Source organism: Trachemys scripta, chromosome 9 (assembly GCF_013100865.1).
Source record: "Trachemys scripta elegans isolate TJP31775 chromosome 9, CAS_Tse_1.0, whole genome shotgun sequence".
In the NCBI taxonomy this organism is placed as follows: Eukaryota; Metazoa; Chordata; order Testudines; family Emydidae; genus Trachemys; species Trachemys scripta.
The window spans coordinates 12904891-12927591 of NC_048306.1; the positions used below are offsets into that span (position 1 = coordinate 12904891).

General features: G+C 42.4%; 1 protein-coding gene and 1 long non-coding RNA gene across 3 annotated transcripts in view; one reads left to right on the top strand and one right to left on the bottom strand.

The window, feature by feature from the left end:
- KIAA1210 (KIAA1210 ortholog) overlaps positions 1-15361 on the bottom strand; it is a 94900-nt gene extending 79539 nt beyond the window's left edge. Inside the window, exon 1 of one of the 2 annotated variants that reach the window (XM_034780694.1) lies at positions 15123-15361. The gene's annotated coding sequence lies outside the window, so the exon portion shown is untranslated. Of the gene's footprint in view, positions 1-14889; positions 15021-15122 lie in introns of those variants that run through there. The other variant, XM_034780697.1, reaches the window with a different exon arrangement.
- On the top strand, positions 15361-19933 carry LOC117882455. The gene is made up of 4 exons (XR_004647016.1): positions 15361-15674; positions 16518-16586; positions 17198-18625; positions 18758-19933. It is a non-coding gene; the product is annotated as an uncharacterized LOC117882455 (long non-coding RNA).
- The last annotated feature ends 2768 nt before the right edge of the window (positions 19934-22701 follow it).

The window sequence follows — 22701 nt, forward strand, 5'->3', positions numbered from 1 at the left end:
TTATAGCATAAGCTTTCGTGGACTACAGCCCACTTCTTCGGATGCATCCGAAGAAGTGGGCTGTAGTCCACGAAAGCTGTAGTCCACGAAAGCTTATGCTCTAATAAATTTGTTAGTCTCTAAGGTGCCACAAGTACTTCTGTTCTTTTAACCAGATCAGAGACAGAGCTTTGGACCTCGGTGTCACACTGCATTAATCTCCATACAATATATGCGTGTGTGTGTGTGTGTGAGTGCGCACTATATATAGTAGATTCATTAGGATTTTATCCATTCATATATAAAAATGTTGTTTATTTCTGGGGAAAATACCAAGGTCCTTATATGAGGAAACGCTACATTTCTGAAATGTGTTTTTTTTTATACACAAGATTGTAAATCCAAAAATGCAAGATTTTAATGGGTCTTGAAGAAAAGTGGATTACTTTTTGAGACAGTACAAGAGACTGGTATTTCCTGTAAAAATACTAGCACAGTCACTATTTTATACATTAGGAAACTATGGTTCTTTTGTTTAAAGATACATAAGGCAGAATCTGAACAAAGCAGCTTTATTTCTACACCTATAACACTCACTTAAGAAAATATGTTAAAAAACCACTAAGCCCTGGTCTACACTGGGGGGAATGGGGGGGGGGGGAATCGATCCAAGTTACGCAACTTCAGCTACGTGAATAACGTAGCTGAAGTCGATGTACCTAGATCGACTTATGGTGATGTCTTCACCATGGTGAGTCGACTGCTGCCGCTCCCCCGTCAACTCTGCCTGTGCTTCTCGCAGCATTGGAGTACAGGAGTCGATGGGAGAGCACTCGGGGATCCATCGCTGCCCGCCGACCCGGCAGGTAGCGTAGACACCCTTAGTTGTAACAATATGACTCACTCTCCTTGGTGTTCAGTCAAACACAATTTAAGCCCATCTGCAAGAAAATGTGAGAACGCAATAGGTCGGTGGCATGGTCCAAATGCCTCTACCCGAGTGCTTTAGTGTAGATGTTTACTACAGCAATGGGAAGGGTTCTCCTGTCATCATAGGTAATTCACTTCTCTGAGAGGTGGTAGCTACATTGATGGAAGAATTCTTCCGTTGACCTACCACTGTCTACACTGAGGGTTAACCTGGCTCTACTCTGTTGGTAAGGGTGTGAATAAGTTAAGTTTTCTATGTACCACTTTCTTCTCCACTCCACTTCTAGGGGCAGATCCAATGCCCACTGGGAGTTGGATGAGGCCCTTAATGCTGCTAATGATTATGTAAGTTTTAGGAATACTATAAAAGGCCATCTGAAGTTTAATGGGCATGCTTCTCCTCTCACAATAGTTTCTGACCAATATAGCCCCTTTGACTTCAATGGAATTACTCTTGATTTGCACCAGTCTGAGTAAGAGGACAATCCCCCTCACCGCTCATGTGTCTGGAATTTCCTTATAACCATCAACACCCTGGATATTAACTGGACTGAAGAAAAAACAAATTCAAAGGTGAAGGTCATGTCTCAAGTAACGCCTCGCTGGCCATTGATTTAAGCCATAATACAGGAAGGCAGGGACGTGCAGTTCTGGGGAAAGGCTGTCTAATTCTAGTGCCCGCAAACACAAGACTGAATATAAAGTGAGCATTGACCTCCTCAGAAGAGCAATAAACTCCCAGAAAGTCTCCTCTGTCAGGCTTTATTGCTCTGAGAAAAGGAAGCAAACAGAGAAATAAAAATCAAACCTTTGCATCTAGTTGAAATTGAAATCAAATTAGTTGATGTTGGTCAATATCTTGTTTTCTTTATTTCACTCCTTCTGGACATGCTCAGAGATGTAACATTTGGCCCATATTATAAATTGCAAAATAAATAAAGTGTACAGGGTAATAATAGTACCTAGCACTGATGCAGCATTTTATATCTTCAAAGTGTTTTACAAGCATTTAATTTCCACAACCACCATATGGTATATATGGTTACTCCTTACCACTGTTACAGATGGGAAAACTGAGGAAAAGTAATTCAGTGACTTTCCCAACATCTGTTTCAGAAAGGGACTGGTAAGGAATTCCTGATTTCCAGCTCTGTGCTCAGACCACAGCTGTCTCTCACCCTCCGCTTCTGTTATGCCTACATCTATAAAAACAATCAGTCAGAAAGGTCTACGTACCACTGAGATGCTATAAAAATGAGCACTCTACAAATACCTAAGGTAGAAAGATTTATGTCCATGGGCCAGATCTTCAGCTGGTGAAAATGTGATAATTTGTTGAGTTGCTGCTCTGATGACCGGGAGATCACTGAGCGATATGCGATGTGGTAGCCCGTATCATAAACAACAAGCTACCACAAGGCTCTGTACTTGCACCAACCCTTTTTAATATTTACATAAGTGACATGTCTCCAACTAAATCATGAAAATTTGGATACGCAAATGAACTTGCCATGACAATCCAAGCATCAAACCTCCATGACACTGAGAAAGCATTAACTGAGGATCTCCAAAAGATGGAACAATATTTCCAGAAATGGAGGCTCAAACCAAACCCTGGAAAAACAATAGTAAGCACATTTCATCTTGATAATAAGAGTGCCAAAACCACACTGAAAGTAGCTGTGGTAAAAATGTGCAACACGATTACACTCCAACATATATCAGAGTGAAACTCGACCACACCCTCTCCTTCCACGATCATCTTGAGAAGGTAGCTGGAAAGATAAAAAAAAAGAGAGCCAACATAATCCAGAAACTATCAGGTACAACCTGGGGTGCATCAGTGTTGCGAACATCTGCAATAGCACTTGTATATTCAGTAGCTGAATATTGTGCACCGGTGTGTGGCTGCATCTGCTCCATACAACTTGTGGATACCCAGCTGAATACAGTGATGCGGTGCATCACGGGAACCCTTAAGTCGACTCCAACACCATGGCTACCTGTCCTATCTAACATCACTCCCCCGACGATACGCCGAACTGCTGCAACATTCCACGAAGCTCAGCCAACCTGTGAAAACAGATGTCTTCCTATTCACCAAGACCTTGACGATGCCCCCCACACACACACACCCAACATCGTAAGTCCTGCAAGCCTTTCTGGGAACATTCCTTTAGCTTCATGCAATCAGGCTATGATCAGGAGGAGGCTTGGAAAGCAGATTGGGCTAAACAAGACTTAAAAAATAAGCACCTTGTGCCAGATCTCATGCAGAAGGTTTCTGGGTTTGACCTTCCATGGTCATCCTGGTCAACTCGGAACCGAATTCAAACCAACCCTGGTAGATGCGGATATCTAATGCACAAATGGAAAATCAAAGACTCCCCGGTGTGCAAGTGTGGTTCCCCACGACAGACCATTAAACATATCACTACCTACTGCCCAATTTATAAGTATGGAGGAGGCATTTACAGCAATAAATTCTGCTACTCCTGATGTAGCCATTTGGCTCGATCAACTTCAGGTGAAACTGCAGTTGCTGCTCTACACCAGCCATACGAAAGAAGAAGAAGTGTAATAATGCCAATGAAGTCAACCAAACTGCTGAGTTAAATTACAGTCAATGACGCTGCACCAATTTACTTCATCTGAGCATGTATCCCCTTGAGTCCAGAGTTCTGAAGTCATCATATAATAAAACATACCTTGTACAGAAACAACTTCATGCAGGTACAGCAGCACACTGGACTAGTCAGATTCCATTTCTGGGAATCCTAAAAGATCAGCAGTTTGTTCCCAACCATCTCTTAAATATGTTGGCATTGTTCCCACAGTAAAGGGAAGACAAAATAATCTACTACATTTCCAGTTGCAGGAAAGTTCAAACTTCAGGAGTATTTTAAAGCCTAGAACTGTTTAGCAAATTTGGGCACCCATTTAGCAAGGTACTCAAGCACATGCCTAAAGTTACACATGTGGGCAGTACCCCTGATTTCAATAGGGCTACAAATATTGGAGCTAGGCATGTGGTTAAATACCTTGCTAAAAAGAGATCCTAGCTATTGACCAGAGAAGTTGTGTTGCATGTAGAGGATTGCAATCAAAATCACTTAAAAGTTGATGTACTTAGATCGACTTACTGTGGTGTCTTCACTGTGGTGAGTCGATTGCTGCTGCTCCCCCGTCGACTCCGCCTGCGCCTCTCGCAGAGGTGGAGTATGGGAGAACACTCGGGGGTCGATTTATCACGTCTAGACTAGATTTGATAAATTGACCCCCGCTGGATCGATCGCTGGCCACCGATCCGGCAGGTAGTGTAGACATACCCTTAGTGTCTTAATGTGGGGCTTAATTGATGCTTAGAGCCTTGCTCAAGCTCTCTTGGAGTGAATTTCACCCTGCATGCACAGGAATCAGCTTGTCTTTGTTAGTCCTCATAATATGATTAACTTTTGATGCAGATACACTGATTTTAGCTACAGATTCTTTTCTGCTACTAGATTTAATAAAATAAGTTCCATACAGAGAGATACCAGTCAACCATAAACTTAGAGTAACAGGAAAGTTAGAATAAGAGGAGTTTTTAGTGTCCTCATATTTAGCTAGAGAGTCTTCCTCTGTCTCCTTCAGGTTATTAGCTTCCATTAAAGCAAGTAGGCCCAGATTCTCTCTCAAGAAGTTTCCATTTGGTGCAGCTGAGAGAGGGGATCATATTCTCAAGGCAAATCTTTGCTGCATTGGTTAGAGTAGCCTGGGAGCTGCTGTAATTTGTGCCAGCTGGCAATGGTCCTTGAGGAACTATGTACCACCTGGGGATAAGCCAGAGCAAAGTACTGATACCACTACTTGGAGGCCAGGTGTGGGGAGTGGTGCAAGAACCTGGTGTACTGGCTCTGCCCCAGCTGAGAGTTCCCCCCCACCAGGAAAATTCTTAGACAGTCCTTAAGTTTTAAAGGCCTTTAACATATCATTTGAATTCCAGGCCCTTCTAGTATTTTAAAGCAACCAAAAAATACAACTGCTGAGTTAAATTATGAAAGGACTTTTACTGTTTGTTACATTTGGTATCACAATATTCTATATTGTACTATTTGCACATAATGGGTAAGGTTCAAGGTTTCACTGAGACAAATGTAACAAAGTATTAAAATTAATGAGTCTTTCGGTGCAGCAACAATACCAGCCTTTTCCCGGGACTGTGCATAGTGTTGTCACTATGAATTGATGATATATTATTGCCAAATATAACAGAAAACATTACAATCGCCCCAGGGAAATACAATAGAAGAGTGTTACAGACTAACAATGCTGCATACCACGTAAAATGACAACATGGTCTGAGTTATTACAAAGCTAGAGTTTGATTCCACTCTGAAAAAGCGACCCTGCTAAAGTGTCAAAAGTTGCAGTTTATTGTCTTTCTAATTTACTCTCTCTATATGTAAAAATGCTTTCCCGCCTATCTGCTAGCCCTGTTAACTGAAAGTCAAACTGAGATTTTTCTGATAGCAGAAGTAAAAAGTCAGCAGATAAGAATCTAATACTCTCTCACCAGATCTCCCCCCTCTGTGTATGCTGTTTTTCATTAGTCACTTTTCTAACCCCACTCACATGCAAAAAAGTAGGGGTGGTATAACTTCTAATGCAGATTCTTTAGACCCATTACTATAGCAATGGCAGGCTTGCTCTTTTTCTCTCTCATCATCTCTCTAACTAAGATGGCTGTTACATTGCTTATATTTTTATATTATCTTTTTAATTAGATTAACTTAATTCTACAGACTTGACAAATCAGCTAAAGCAAGAATTTCTGAGATAAAACTCAGATTTCCTTTGCTTTAAGCTGATTTACAATGAGAACCTTAACATTTTTAATGTATTTTCTTCTCTAATAAGCTATCATTTTTAATTATTGAAGAATCCACTAGCCAGCAGCCTTAGGGGTCTAACATTCATTAAATCCACTCTTCAGTCATCACAATGGTAAGGTAAGAAAACCCACAAAAGATGAATTCCAATGAAGGAAATTGGTACTGAAACATAAACCCTTAAAGAAACATATGCTGGCCGTTAGTAATACATGTATAAATGGTTTAACATTCCTCTACTTCTTGTATAATTATTGTTCCTATACTGAAGAAACACAGAGGAGGAGGAGGAACACGGTGCAGTTGGCCAATGTGTTATGCTGAGATTTTGAATTCCAGTCTCTAATGTTGAGTTGCTATGTCATTTTCAAAAAGAAGGACCAGACACTGGGGGCAGTTATAGGGGGCAGACTTTAAAGCCCAGGTGCAGAGGGGAAGTCTGTAGACAAGGTCTTTCTTAACTCTTTTGAAGTGAAAGGCTGGAGGATGTTTAAAAAGGGCTTTCGTACATGCTGTCATAAGGCAGTTATTATGTGGTATCTTCTGTTTATCTTATCAACTTTCTGTTTACCTAATGCAGTGGCTCTCAACCTTTCCAGCCTCCTGTACCCCTTTCAGGAGTCTGATTTGTCTTCTGTACCCCAAGTTTCACTTAACTTAGAAATTACTTACTTACAAATTCAGACATAAAAATACAAAAGTGTCACAGCAGGCTATTACTGAAAAATTGCTCACTTTCTCATTTTTACCGTATATTTATACATCAATTGGAATGTACATATTGTACTTTCAGTGTATAGTATATAGAGCAGTATAAACAAGTCATTGACTGTATGAAATTTTAGTTTGTACTGACTTTTCTAGTGCATTTTATGTAGCCTGTGGTAAATTAGGTAAATAGCTAGATGAGTTGATGTACCCGCTGGAAGACCTTAGCATACCCCCCACGGGTACACGTTGAGAACCACTGACCTAATGAACAGGAGGTTTTTCATATCCCACTCTCTGTATATCATGGTTCCATCTTTTTTTTTTAAACTGAGATTTGAAGGAAAAGCTAGACCAGTGGTTCCCAAACTTGTTCCGCCACTTGTGCAGGGAAAGCCCCTGGCGGGCCGGGCCGGTTTGTTTACCTGCCGTGTCCGCAGGTTCAGCCGATCGCGGCTCCCAGTGGCTGCGGTTCACCGCTCCAGGCCAATGGGGGCTGCGGGAAGTGGCGGCCAGTATGTCCCTCGGCCTGCACTGCTTCCAGCAGCTCCCATTGGCCTGGAGCAGTGAACCACAGCCACTGGGAGCCGCGATTGTTTTACCTGCCGCGTCCGCAGGTTCGGCCAAACCGGCCCAGCCCGCCAGGGGCTTTCCCTGCACAAGCAACAGAACAAGTTTAGGAACCACTGAGCTAGATAAATCCACAGCTTCCAATGTGGTGCCCTAACCTATTAAATCATTTCATGCCAGACTTGAATATAACATATAGTTAGAGAACCAAAAATGAAATCAAGAAAGCACCGTTCACTCCCCAGTTTGGTATATGTTCCTGGATTATATACCAGGATTATATTCATCATTTTGAACTACTAGAGCTCCGTTAAAAGGAGGCTCTCAGAGCACTTCACAAACACTAAGGAAGCCACACAACCACTCAGAAGAAGAGCTCTATGTAGCTTGAAAGCTTGTCTTTTTTACCAACAGACGTGGGGCCAGTAAAAGATATTACCTTACCCACTTTGTCCCTCTAATATCCTGGGACCAACATAGCTACAATCACAACACTGAACCCCTCCTCCCCATGAGGTAGGGGACCCTACATCCCCCCCAAAAAAGACAAGATGTGGGCATAGGGTAGGATCCGACTTGGGAATACCTAACACCTGCCTCTACTTTGAGAAGGTCAAAGTGCTTAGTAAAAACAGGGGTGGGAAAATATGTCCCCTTCAAGCCTCTCAGGCACTGGTAGTGTCTCTGGGCTTACAGATGGGTATTCTAGGGGGAGCTGGGCAACGCTTTGCAAAATGATAGTTTATTCACTGAAAAACAATGAATTATTTTTAAGAAGTCAAAACACTTTAATTCAGCCTTTTCTAAATGAAACATTTCAACTTTCTTTTCAAATTGCAGGGTTACGTTAGAAAATTGCCTAGATTTATTTAAAAACAACAAAAAAAAGAAAAAAACACTGGAAACTAAACTAAACGCAAAATAGCTTTTCAGCCAAACAAAACGTTTTCATTTTGGGTAGAAGTAAAAATTTTGTTTGGGATGGAAACAGTTTTCTTTTCCTGTTTTTTTTTATTTCCGTGAGAAAAGCCAAAAATATTCCATTTCTGGTACACCTACAACTAATTTTTCCCCCGGTTTAGTTTGGCTACCAAGTTGAAAAATCATTCTTCACTCAGCTCTAATCCTAAATCACAGAGGTAAAACTCCCACTGACTTTGTGATTAAATGCTAAACCAGCCGCTACCTGGTGCTGTGTGTAATTTACCTTATCTGAGACTAGATCTGCCATACCTGGGCAGCGCATTAAAGGATCTTAGAGTGAACATCTCATGAATCTCTCTGGAATGGAAGCTCTGTGGGGAGTCCACATCTGGGAAAGAGCCTGACCTGCAACCTACCGGGTACAATCAGTACCTGACAGACGTCATTGGGAAAAGTAACAGGCCCTGTGTGATTTGCTTAAAGTCACACAGCAAGTCAGCAGCAGGGCTGGGAAAAGAGGCCAGATTGCTTGACTCCTAGCCCCATGGTGTAACACCGGACAAAGCTCCCTACTTACACAGAAGGGGCTGCATCTCTTAGGGAAGCTGAATATCTTTTAAAAGCAGCGTAGTCATTCAATAGAGCACAAACTGGTAAAAGACATGACAGCAGAGTTAGTCAACAGGATTAACCCCTTCACTGCTAGCAGGTATCATTTAAATCAATGGAACATCAGGACATTCCTATAAAGGCCAACTACAGTGGTAAAACTGATGTTATAGACATAGTCTACTTCCAACCAACGCTATGTCAACTTTTCCAGCAAACATAGGCAAAAATATCCAACCAACTCCTATGAATTATAGTAGCCTCTATTTATTAGTAATTTTTAATTAAACTGAAATGAGATACATATTGCAGTAGAGAGAAATAATGAACAGAGCCAGATATGCAAATCTGGTAGTTACAGACAATGGCTTTGTGAGAGCACTGCTGGTTATATAACTCAATAGTAAATAGCCCAGATGAGGTCAGATTTGGGGCTGGGATCAAAGCCATCAGAAAAATAAACCCACCTGCATTAGCTTCCATTTTGTTTTTGAAGGGTTAAGGAGCTTCTTATAAAGAGGCTGTGAAATTAGCTCCACATTACTGTAAACTCCCAAAGCTGCCAACCCTAAACCTTTAAAAATCATGAATCAGGCTTCAACAAAATTATGAGATTAAAAAAAAAACATGATTTTTAAACCAAAAAATAATATGGGGGTGGTATTTATCTTCTAGTTTCTGAGCCTTTGGGAGGGTACATTCTGTTCACATTTTCAAGTCTTTCTCCACAAAAGTAGAAATTTAGATATTTTTGGTTTTAGTGAAAGCTCTAATTGTCACATAATCCCTTGACTCCAAGAGCTGAGGCTTTAAGAAAAACACCAATTATCATGAGACATGTGATAACATTGTAGGGATTGGCAACACTGAGTAATATTGTTTTAAACGGTTCCTGTGATTAGAGTTAATTACAGATCTCATCTGCAGCTATGTGAGGAGGTATTTTCCAGTTGTAACCTGTAGCACTCATTCTATTGCATGTAGACGTTATCAGCAAAAGGTGTGGTGATAAACCTTCCCAGATCAAGACAAACTTATCTGTCTCTCTGTTTAAATTGCACTGTAGATTGATCTTAAATAAGATACAGTCACTTGTTAGTCTTATTGGAAAAACCTGCTTTCCAATTAAAACAGATGGTAAGTAACAAACCCTTATGCAAATCGTTCTAATTACTTTTGAAGTCACTGATCAGTTTCAAATGAGGTCTATGCTTGTGTCATTGGCATTGCTTTTGAAAATTATTTCAGATTTAACGAGTGTAAGCACGCATGATTCAGGATAACACTGGTGGCCCAGTGTGCACAATAGGGCGTATAACGTGGACTCTAGTCACACTGCTATGTGTTCTATGTTTGATTTGTCATTACACAGCCTGATGTTCACATTATATAACTAAAGATTTTGAAACCAAACACATGGTAAACACAGGCTGTAGTATAAAGCCAAAGATTAATGAAAATCCTCAGAAAAACGCTCTAGCGGGCTTGCTGGGCCACTGTTCATTTTCTTTAGTTTAATTTTAAAACCATTTTAAAATGATTCAGCAATACAGATGAAAAATCCTGACCGGAAGGCTTAGTGGAATTACAGCAAAGATTAGGCAATATTGATTAAAGATGCAAGAATGTTTATTTGTTAGCACCAAACATATTAGACTTTCTCCCATAGAAACCATCCAGAGTAATCATGTAATGAGAACCAGACAAATAATGTTCAGTGCATCTTCATTTTCTCAATTGTTCAGAATTAAGTAACATTCTAAACCTTTCCCCAACAGTTATTCATGATCTTGACATCTTCATTTGTCAGCATCATCTAATTGCAAAACATTCCAAATAAGCAGACTTTTCTTGTATCAATCAATCAGGGGTTCTGAATGCAGGAGCATTCTTCATTTCTTTTCTCCCCATCTCCCCACCCCCTTCTTGGTAAGTGAAAAGGCTAAACAGCCTTTCTGTAGTTATATTTTGTCTGCAGCGAATACACCAACTGATAAATTAAGACAAATTTGGAGAACAGACAAACATTAATTTTGAAACTGAAGTCTGTAGTAATATTTGCACTAGCACTAGCAAATCTTCCGAAGTCCTGAGGCTTATACTAAGACAGCGAAATTAATTTATCATGACTACTGGATCCCAGAGAGACTGGGAAGAGTGGATATTGATTGCACAATATGTGGAAATGGCTGAAAAGACTGTATTATAGGTCCCAAATTACAAGTAATGTTTGCGTAATCAAATCTGCATTGGGCATCTAGGAATTTAGAGCATTAGAATGAAAACTCAAGCAAACAACAGTGGAGAAAAACATCTCATTTTCAACCGGTATAGTGATAAACACATGAAGATATTTAGTCTCTGCTCCTGGAGCATCTGATTAAAGTTTAGTTACATAGTGAAAATCAGAGTGCGATCTGCACTGCACTGTTAATATATCTGTATTGTACATACATTTACGTTATGCATATATAAAGCCCAAGTTAAGGAGGTGCTGAGCAACTCCCACCTAAGTAAATAAGAATTGAGGGCACTCAGGATTTCATAGATTTGGGCTCTTCTCACTGTTAGGCTAAAGAGTTATGGGTTCAAAACCTACACCAGGATTTAACTTCATACCCAGTCTGTGAGGATGTGGTCTTTTTGATCAAGTATTTAGGGGCTCAATCTTGCAAAGAGCTGAGGACTCTGACCTGATGGTGCACAGCATTAAAAATGTATGTAACTTTAGGCATGTGAGCAATTTCATTGAAGTCAATAGAACTACTCATGTACTCAACACCTTTCAGGATCAAGCTCAAAATAAGGTATTTGGTTCAACAATAGTCCCTACAGTGCACATTGTATAGTGTTATGCAAAAAAAAAAAAAAAAAAAAAAAATCAAACATCATCTTGCTGACAGAAACACCCGCTCATAGAAAGTGGTTTCAGTCATGTATGACCATTTGCTTTTCATTGTATTCATTTTGCAGCAATATAGCACCTATATATTCACATTTCCTATAATGTAAACACGTCACTTGCAAGCATACAAAGGTATTACAACATGCTTTTCTGGGGGGCTGCTGCAGTGGAGAAAGTGGAAATCAGGAGTATCTGAAGCTGACAATACAAATATCAGAAAAGCAATTTCAATAGCATTATTTAAAAGCCCCCATCTAGCAGAACCTGCTGCTTCTGAGGCTAGGTCTACACTACCCGCCTGAATTGGCGGGTAGAAATCAATCTCTCTGGGATCGAATTATTGCGTCTCGTCGGGACGCAACAATCGATCCCCGAATTGACACTCTTACTCCACCAGCAGAGGTGGGAGTAAGCGCCGTTGACGGGGAGCCACGGAGGTCGATTTTGCCGCCGTCCTCACAGCGGGGTAAGTTGGCTCCGATAGGTCAAATTCAGCTACGCTATTCACGTAGCTGAATTTGCGTATCTTAAATTGACCCGCCCCCCGTAGTGAAGACCTGCCCTGAGACATGCAAACTATAGACGCTTCACATGCCAAGGCCTTAGCAGGCAGATACCAAGATCAAAAAGAAAGCAACAAAAGCCAGGGCAGGGAACTGCAGGGAACTCCCTGGGAAGTGCCCAGGGAGAGCAGTTTATGTAAATGAGTTTCCTCCCTCCCACACTCCAAAGCTGTTACCACCTTCAAAACTAATAAGGCCCCAGTTCTGCAATTAGCTAATGCAGAGCTCCATTGTCTTCATGGCACTCCATGGGAGTATATAGGGGTTCACCCACACGCAGGTCTTTACAGGATCAGGACCTAAGCAACATTGAGGCTCATCAGAATGGCTGTCAGGGCTGTTGGACTCCTTCAAGGCCTATCTTTAAGGAAAATGGTGTGACTGCACAGGATTACGTAGCGGGAATGATTTGTTGGGTGAAGTAGGGCCATACTGAGGAAGCTCTGTGTGCACTTTGCTACCCAGGTACATGCACATGGTGCACAATTAGGGCATACTCCTAAGAAATCTGTCTTACATGAGTAATTCTTATTCACACAAGCATTCCCAATTGAAATCAATAAAACTATTTACGTGAATAAGGACTAACTCACAGGATGGGTGGTTAGCAAGGAGCAAGCTCTTAAACTGGGGATCTCCTCAGAAAAGTGATGGGTTAAGTGAATGACACAGTAGATGTGGTTCCATAGCACTTGTGATTACAGATCATTTGTTCAGTTTACAAGATGATATGATTTTTCTTAATGTCTGTGAGGCAAACCCATCTGCAAGTCAAGTTGGGTTCCTTCGGTGTACTATAGCACAGTATTAAAGATTACACACTTGGGATTTAATGGACAATATTATTGATGCATGAGGTAGAATAAAATCCAGATCATTCACCAATAAGCATGTTGGCCCTGCTGGGCTAACATAAATTAAACACTGGTTTAGGGCAGAAAGTACAAAGGGCTGACTCAAAGACACATGAAACAATATTCTGAGAAAGATGGTACCAGTTTTACATATGATAGAACCTCGGTAATTCACACGAATGACAGGAAGACCCTAACAAATACGGTACATGAGCAATATAACCAAGGATTATGCTTCACAAGATATACTTTGTTTATTGATTTGACAAAATATCATTTAGTTTTAATTATTTATTTTACTTCGTTGCATTTAAACATTAGTGCTCTGTGGTATAAATTAACAAAGTAAAATTTTAGTAGACCAGGCTTAACGGAAGCCTCACTACAGTGACCTACTGTTAAATCTTTGCTAAGAAGTGGGTACAGCAAGCCCACCAATTTCCTTGTGTGAGTTGTAAGACTGTCTGATTTCATGTGGGTATTATAAGGTGTGCATCAGTGAACCCATTTTGGTGTTTACTTACGGGCCTGATATTGCAGCCATTCTGTACATGCTGCAGAATTGGGCTCTGAATCAGTAAGGAGAGTAGCTCACACATGCAAGTTAAGTGTGATATGCATACATGCAACTTGCCCAATTTCACTCATCAAGACTTTTTAATATTTCTTTAACATTTTTTCATTCAAAATTAGTAAAATGCTAATTTTTTCCCTAAATACTATGGATATGCCAACTTTAGATCCAAACTCTTCCCCCAATTCTGCAGACACAACTGTCTGAAAGTAACTTGACACATGTGAGTAATTCCATTGACTTCAATTGACTACTCTATGTAAAATTAAGCACATGCATAAGTGCATGCCGGGATGTGGCCTATAGACAACTTAATACTGACTACATAGAACTAGTGCATAGAAACCTGGGGGCTGAAAATTAATATGAGACGTTTACATCCACATAGTACAGGGGTTTGGAGTGGGGTAGGGAATAACTTCTTGATATAATGTTATATCATCTGACACACACACTGCACCTATACATCCACATTTGAAAACTCTAAGGCCTAGATCCTGTCTGCACAGAGCTTGTTGGGAGACTGGGAAACTCAAGCACTAAACAGAGAGCTAAAGAAGGAGGTGGGGGGAGATAATAAAGGCATAGCCATTTAGCTCTTCCGAAATACATTGCACCAGGAGGGCTAGAGAGGGAAATGAGAGCTATTCAGCTAGAATATGAGGGTGGTGAAACACTGGAATGCGTTACCTAGGGAGGTGGTGGAGTCTCCTTCCTTGGAGGTTTTTAAGGCCCGGCTTGACAAAGCCCTGGCTGGGATGATTTAGTTGGGAATTGGACTAGATGGCCTCTTGAGGTCCCTTCCAACTCTGATATTTTATGATTCTATGATTCTAATATTAGGAACTTTTTTCTCCATTGTTCTCTGCTCCTTTGGTTTGAGTATTTAGGTTTGTTGTCCTCTGGGAGCAGCTTGTTACTGAATAGATTTGCTGAGCCTGTACCATGGGTTTCAGATGGCTAAAGATGTTTCTTGGCTCAAACAAAGAATGCTTAAAAATTAGGAGTATTCCGCGGAGAGGCGCAGTGGGATGCACTCACAGACACTCAGCTCTACTAGGAAATCAGAGGGCGGATGGTACCGAGTCCTTCGGTGTCAGTGGCCTCCAGCTCTAATCTCTCCGCCTCCCTAGACACTTAAAATAGACCTGCGGAGCCTTTTGACATCCTGAGCACTGGCAGCACCGGCTGCATTAACCCTGGCAGCCAGAGATTCAATACAAAAGGCACCGGGGTGAGGAAAGAACCAGCGACCCAGCTGGCAACGGAGGGTCCATCGTGCCCCTCACAGGCTCACCCCAGCGCCTGCCTCCTTCCCCCGGGCTGGGGGACCCCCGACTCCCAGTGCCCCCCCGGTTCCCAAGCCCCCACCTGGGGGCTGCACACACGCCGGGCTCCTCACCTCTGGCCTGGCGAGGGGCCCCCCAAGACCCGACCTGAAGCCGGCACAGGCTCAGAGGCGCCCGGCTCCCCCCAACGCCGCACCCCGAAGCCGGGGGCACAGTGCAGGCTGGGCACGGTCCCTCCGCGGGGCTCCTGCGCTCAGCCCGTACCGCAGCAGGTGAGTGCCCCGCAGGGGGCTTGGCAGCCCGGGCAGCCCCCCGCCGCCCGCTGGGACCCAAAGCCCCTACTCACAGGCGGGGACCCCAGGCGCGTCCTGCGCTTCCCTCTGCCGGGGCTCCGTGCGCTCCGCGCCGCCGGAGCGGCCAGTCGCCGCCCAGTGGCCTCCCCAGCCTAGCGGGCGGGGCAGCGTCTGGAGAGCGGACTGCTGCTGGGAAGATCCCCGCACAGGCCCATGTGCAGAGCCGGGCGCTTCCCCAAGGTGGCTCCCAGCTCCGGATGGAGTCAAGTTCTGAGAGGCCCGATTCCGTCCGTCCCCCCCATTGCCTGCAGCCCTGCGCTCCACCCCAGCCTTGCTTCCGCTCCCTGATAGCTCCAGCCCCTGGCTCGGAATCCTCCCTTCTCCCCAGCAGCAGCCCCTGGGCAGGGGCTCTGGGTAGCCCCTGGGGTATTTATTATTTCCCCCCTTTTACCGATGGGGTAACACTGGAGCACAGAGAGGTGAATGACTGTCGCAGGGACACCGTGAGTGATGGGAGGTTGGAGGAGCTAAAATCCAGGAGTCCTGATTCCCAGGCCACTGATCTGACCACTAGAACCTGACTCCCCTGCAAAACTGCCAGTGAGGTGAGAAAAGCGAACAGGAATCCCACCCCAGGTACCTCTGAGACCTGGGTTATACGGGTTTGCTTGCTTTGAGCGGGACTTGCAGCCAGATGGGTGTTGATTAGTCTTGAAAGAACACATCTTAAGAAGTGGTGGGGAAAGTCCTCTCAAGCAATAAGCTGTGAGCTCCTTGGAAGCATGCAATAATTTCATGTCTATAGTGCATGTCATCCAGAATGTCTCCCATGAATTTTGATATATAGATACCTGCAATTGAAATGCATCCACTTCTGGGGTGGCAGTTAGGAAACTGGTGGACAACTGGAGCCCAAAAACAATGTACAACAGCGGGGGGGGGGGGGGTTGCAATTTTGGCTAAGTATACAAGGAAAAGCCCTCTGACCAACAGTGCCATGGGATCTTTCACCTTTACCCAGAAACTTGATTTTAAACATCTGTCCAAAAGCCCTACACTCTCCATGGAAGTCAGTGTTGCTTGGGATCTTAAGCAAAGGTCCTGGGTAGTGGTTCTTTCTGAATTCTTCACTTTGCAAATGTACAGTAACCTCCCTCTTTTAATAACTTTTCCTGTGTTTGTCGCCTCCCCTAGAGCATGTGTGTCCTTGGGATAATATAAACTTGAGATCTTGATTCTTATATGTACTGTTTCACCATGTGGTACAATAACTACAGTATTTAGAAGAACTCTAGCAAGGAACTTGAAATTAAAGGCCTGAACCCACAAGTGTTTTTATATGGAATAACTTGGCCACATCAACTGCATCTGTGCTCTTTGGGCCCTGTTGTAAATGTTGATGGCTTGGTATTTTAGTGTGATGTGAGCTCATTTTCTCTCTTTTTCAGGCTAGACTTTCCAGAGGGTTGATTTGTTTTAATTTGGTTTAATCTGTTACTGTAGTAGCACTATTAGAGGTAAGTTTGAGAAGAGCTTACTTTTTAACAGATGGTTTTTCTAAGTGCTTTAAAATCCAACACTACAGACCTATACTGGTATAACAAAAATCCAGCCCCCCAAGCTACATAGTTATATTGACCTAACCCCCCATGTAGATAGTGCTGTGTCGAGGGGAGATGCTCTCCCCTCGACCCAGCTACTGCCTCTCAGGGAGGTGGATTAACTATGCCCACCTGATGGGAGAAGATCTTCCATCAGCATAGTATCCGTCTTCACTAATGTGCTACAGCTGCACCATGGTAGCACTGTACATGAAGACAGGCTCTCTGATTGTGTTTAGAATTGCTGTGCTTTGTTGGGGTTCAGGGTAGAGTTAGGAGTACATATTTGAGTACATCAGTGGAGCAAGAATTTCCCAAGATACAGTGCCCCTAACATAAAGCAAAACCAAAGCATTGGAAAAGAAAATACGTTGCTCCAAAAACATTTTAAACTATAATTAATACATCTGAATATTGCCAAGTCTCTGCTCCATCAGCCCCTCTCAGGCAGCACAAAAGGAGTGGATTCCCCAGCAGGTGTAGTACTAACATAGCTGCTTCTATGCCTCCTTCTCATGGCAATGCAGGTGGGGAGCAGCTAGAACATACTCACTATGGCTATTCCCAGCTGGCAATTTAGAACAGCCCTCGGGTTCCAATATTGGTTCCTTGAGAGCTCCCCTGCTGGCTTCAGAAGAAAACCTGGCCAGTAAGTATTCAGTAGGAACAAAAGTTTTTTCTCACCTGACAAAGTTATGATGTTATGTTTGTGGTTAGCTGATGGTAGCTTCTTTTTGATTTCTTTGGTCTCATTCTTCCCCTGTTCACCACCTCCCCCAACCTCCAGACTCCTCTGGTAACTATTAAGCTTGGCTGCCTTTTTTAATTATAAGCTTTGTATATTTTGAAGTACTGAGGATTTGGGGCATGGAGGAAGGTTTCTCCTACATATTTATAACTTCTGTAGCATTTCCCATGCAGCCTACCAGAAATGAATGATGATGACCTTAAGGATCTGAAAGAATTTCCCTGTGAGGATGTGCTATAACTAGAGCAGCTGTAAGTGAACAGGAATGGGAGAGTACCGGATTCTTCTCTTGATGTGCATTGAAAACTAACTCCCAGACCACTACTTAGCAGTTTAACCTTGTGTCAAAACCAAACATGAGCTAACTGCCTTAAAATGATGGATAAAATCAGAAAGCTGATGATAAAAAGAACCACTTGTGGAATGAGACAAGAATTTGGCTTGCACCTAGAAAAGTGTCAAATCAAAACGGGGTTTTATTTCATTGAACTAGACATTGAGATGATTTAGGAGACGAGAGTGAAAGATATGCCTTCCACATGTCTCTTTCTGCTCTTGCTTTCCCCCTCCGGCTGCCACTGCCGCCTTCTCCTTTTGGCTTTCAACCTGGCTATCGTTCTGTCTTCTCTATGATGATATCTGGACTTGTCTACACACAGAGCTACTCGGTTAACTAGAAGTTATTTTAAACTGAGCTGGTTAAACCAATGCAAAAGGCACACTTATTTGGTTAAGAGTGGCTTATTTTGCTTTATCTTAATTAGATTAGGAACAGATGTTAGCTAAACAGAAACAAGTCACTCCTATCTGAAATAGGAGTCTCTACACTGTTACATCAGTTCAACTAAACTGGTTCAAGTTTGTGTAAAGACAACTCCTCTATCCTACTTTCTTTTTCTTCTCTTTATCCTCTTTCACTCCTGGGGCAGATTAATATAATGGTAGGGATGCATACAAAATTGAGGGTTCCGATATAATGCCTCCTTTAGGGGGGGAGGCATAATGGCACTAGTACAGACAGCAACTGCATTATGAGATTTTAGGACCAGGTAAGTAACTTTCACATCAGTAGGAATTGGTCCTTCTGAAGAGTACAACCCATAACACATTTAAATGCATTGTGTAGTCTCTTCCCTGCCCCCCAACACAGCACTAATGGAATTGAATTGTTAGCATTTCACACCATCTGCAACAGTATCTTATTTAGGTGTCAGAGGGGTAGCCGTGTTAGTCTGAATCTATAAAAAGCAACAGAGGGTCCTGTGGCACCTTTGAGACTAACAAAAGTACTGGGAGCATAAGCTTTCGTGGGTAAGAACCTCACTTCTTCAGATGCAAGGTGTGTGCATTAGTTCGGTCTCTTTCATGTAGAGTTTTCCAATTACTTTCCACTTTCAGGAAAACCTTCCTGGTGCATCTCAAATCCAATCAAATCCCAGGAGTACTTCATAGGAAGACCAGGGATTTTATTTACTCCCCTAACATCACTGTGAATGTTCTCATGGAATACTGGGGATGTTGGGGCTAGGAAGCAGACATAGATTGTATGTATTCCTTTTCCCCCCTCCCTGCCCCATGCTGAGCCTTCCAGAAGTATCTCCTGCAAAATGCTTCTGGCATCTGCTGCCTCCAAAGGAAAGAACCCGTATCTGAAATTCATATCTGGATCTCCAGTGCTTACCTAAAAGTCACTGACCTGGTCCTAAAAAACTCCTTATTGTAGTTGGTACCAGCTCGGCAGCTTTCCTGTCACAGTGATGGACAAAGGGACCTATTTGGCAGGACCAATTCAGAAGCAGCCGATCTGGCAGCATGACTGATAACTGCAGTAAGGAAACTGTTTGAGTAGCAAGCTTCCACCAGTATGTTCCTTTGAAAGGAAATTCAATAGCACATTGTCAAGCTGCTCCAGCTAACCGGTCTGCCCCCTATCTCTGACACGTTTTCCAGAATTCTGTAATGAGTTCCATCTGGAGCTTTCTTAGGCTGCAGATGTTCTGATTAATCAGTCTCCAGTACTGATGACATCCTGATAGCCAGCGGTATATCGTATTCTTCACTTTGGGAGAGATCGCTCTTTCTGGCACCAATCACCATCACATTCCCTTCTCCCTGGTGAACACTGAGGCACATAGTTCACCATCGAGTTCATTTGAATTAGTAGCTCAATAGAGAGAGAAAGACAGAGGACGTTGCTGCACAATAAACAGTTGGGAGGGGTCCAAGAATATGGGATGACACTGATCCCTCTGCAGTGGGCCAACACAGAGATAATCCACCACTTAAGACTTTGAAATAGCGTTTAAATGGGACTTAAGTGCTGCAGGTTTTCTACACCGGAGGGGAAACTGAGGTACCAGGAGACTTGCCCAAAGTCATCCAGCAAACCAGTGGCAGAGTTGGGAATCTTACTCAGGCCTCCTTAGTTTGCCTTGACCTTAGTTTCACCCACTCATTTTTGTTGCTCTTTTCAGAACCTTTTCCAATTCCAATATATCTTTTTTTGAGATGGGGCGACCACACCTGCACGCAGTATTCAAGATGTGGGCGTACCATGGATTTATATAGCGGCAATATGATATGTTGTCTTATTATCTATCCTTATCTTAATGATTCCCAACATTCTATTAGCTTTTTTGACTGCCGCTGCACATTGAGTGGATGTTTCCAGCGAACTATCCACAATGACTCCAAGATCTCTTTCTTGCATGGTATCAGCCAATTTAGACCCCATCATTTTATATGTATAGTTGGGATTATGTTTTCCAATGTGCACTACTTTGCATTTATCAACATGGAATTTCATCTGCCATTTTGTTGTCCAGTCACCCAGTTTTGAGAGATCCTTTTGTAGTTAAGCTGTGCAAAATTTCTAGGGGCATGCTTGTTCTTTCCTACCATTGAAAATTATAAAGAAAATCAAACCAACTACTTCCCATCCCAACTTTTAACTAAATGCCGCAGCGATCAGCATAAGGAAAAGCAAATACATTGTCACCAATGGTAATTGGCTTTTGGAAAGTATGGTAAGATTTGATGCATACAACTGTCTGATCACTATTAACTCAAACCAAGTTCCTCTGTAGAGTATATGACCAAGTTTCATACTTCAGCCAGCCTGATTTTTCACTTCTTTGCACCTTGTGTGGTGCTACTCAGTGTGCAAAGAGAGAATGTAACGTTACCACCCTGATCTGGTAGCATTTTACACCTATTTAGCATAGGTATTAAAATACACCACCAGGTGTTAGGAGATGAAAATTCAAGCCCCGTGGTAGGTACTTTTTTTCCCCTCCCTCAGTTCTCTGGTGACATAGGTAGTTAGTAGCGCACAATCACTGTCTAGACTCCATACTTCCTTCTTAAGAACACTGTCATAAGTAGAAATAGATGGAATACCACAGAAGGAAAGAGCACACAATTTTAAAGAATCAGAACTGGTAACATCAGGAGCCTTTCTGTGTTAGCCTCACTGGGCCCCATCTTGAAGTCCTTACTTAGTCCAAAGTCCTATTGCAATCAGAACTGAATAAGGAATTCCAAGATTAGACCCCCTAGTATGAGGCTAGTTCTCTGTTGCTAAACATCTTGTAAAATGCACTCCCAGAACTATCACTTGTGCATTGTTCCCTCATATAGCCAAAGAGTGAACACATGAGACCAACCCCACATAGAAGCGGGTATGCAGCTGTATTTGGATTCTCTTTAGTAAATACTATTCAGATCATTAATTTTTCAAGCAGATGATCAAAAATGCACATGCCCAAACTTAAGCCAGTGGAAAAAAGCTCTTCTATCAGATAAATGCTAGGAAATGTATAGAAAGAATGTCTGAGTCTTACTAATAGACTAGCTATTGGGCTTCATGATGGGTTGTAATAAAACAAGCCATGCTCCACTTGTGGTTATTCTGTATGTAAGGTCACATTTCTGTATTTCAGTGTGCACAACAGCAGACATTCAAAGTGCCTTTCCACTTCACCAAATCAATTTGAAAAGAATGAGCAGATATTTTGTATTGTTTTGTAAGGTAATTGCAATTTGCTGGCTGCTAAATCATATTACAGGGCTCTCGGATGAAACCCTCATTGTGAGCATCTATGAAATCTAATTTATTCATTATGGTTAGAGACTAAGATGATGTTCTAAAATACAGCATGAGCTATGCAGAAAACATTCGTGTGCTCACAGCACCATCTAGTGTTCATTTTTGGCAATGTAGCTAGAAAATGCCTCTAGTCTAGGCCCAGTCTCAGCCCTCTTCCTGCTTCTCTTTCCCATCATTGCTAAGAGCAAAATAAACCTCAACATGTGAAGTGATCCCTTTCTAAGAGATGATATGACATGAATAGCATTGTGGTGGGGCAATTATAACACATCTTTTAAAAAGTATGGTACAGTTATTGGAGATAATTACACTTTAGTGTATGGTAAAGTGCAACACAATGTTTTGAACTACCCTCACACATGAAAGTTCCTTTGATTGCAAATGTCCTAATTAACTATATATACAATTTGGGATGTGCCTCTAATGTTTTATTGGCGGATACTAAAATAATATGGGACATATTATTTTAGTATCCGCCAATAAAATATAAGAGGCACATCCCAAGTTTTGAATGTGTTGAAGGGATTGTTGTCCTCTGCAAGAATATTGTGGAAAAACCAGGGAGGAGGGGGAGGACTGAAGAAACTAGCAAGAAAAATAATGGATCGGTTGACTAAGGACAGTAACATGAAAAAAGATAAAATGAATAAAAATCATCTTGTAGCAAAGATTGTAAACTCTGATCCTGCAAACACTTACGTGTATGCTTAACTTTACTACTGAGTAGCCCAATGACAACCTTAAGTCTGGCATTCTCTGAGGGCTTGGCTTTGTAACCTTAAGATAGTTTTTTGTGTGTAATTACTTACATTGCAGTAGCACCTAGAGCCGCAGTCCTGGCCGAGGAGGACCCCATTGTGCAGTACACCAAATAAAAGGACAGTCCCTGTCCCAAAACTTGACAAGCCCAGAACAAGATGAGAGAAACAGGTGACTACAGAGTAGGATGACCAGATAGCAAGTGTGAAAAATCAGGACAGAGGGTGCGTGTGTGCAGGGCCGTCTTTACCCATATGCAAAGTACGCAGCTGCGTAGGGCACCAGGAAATTTGGGGCACCAAATTTCCTGGTGCCCTATGCAGCTCCGTGCTGCTTAGGATAACCAGACAGCAAATGTGAAAAATCGGGGCAGGGGGTGGGAGGTAAGAGGAGACCATATAAGAAAAAGACCCAAA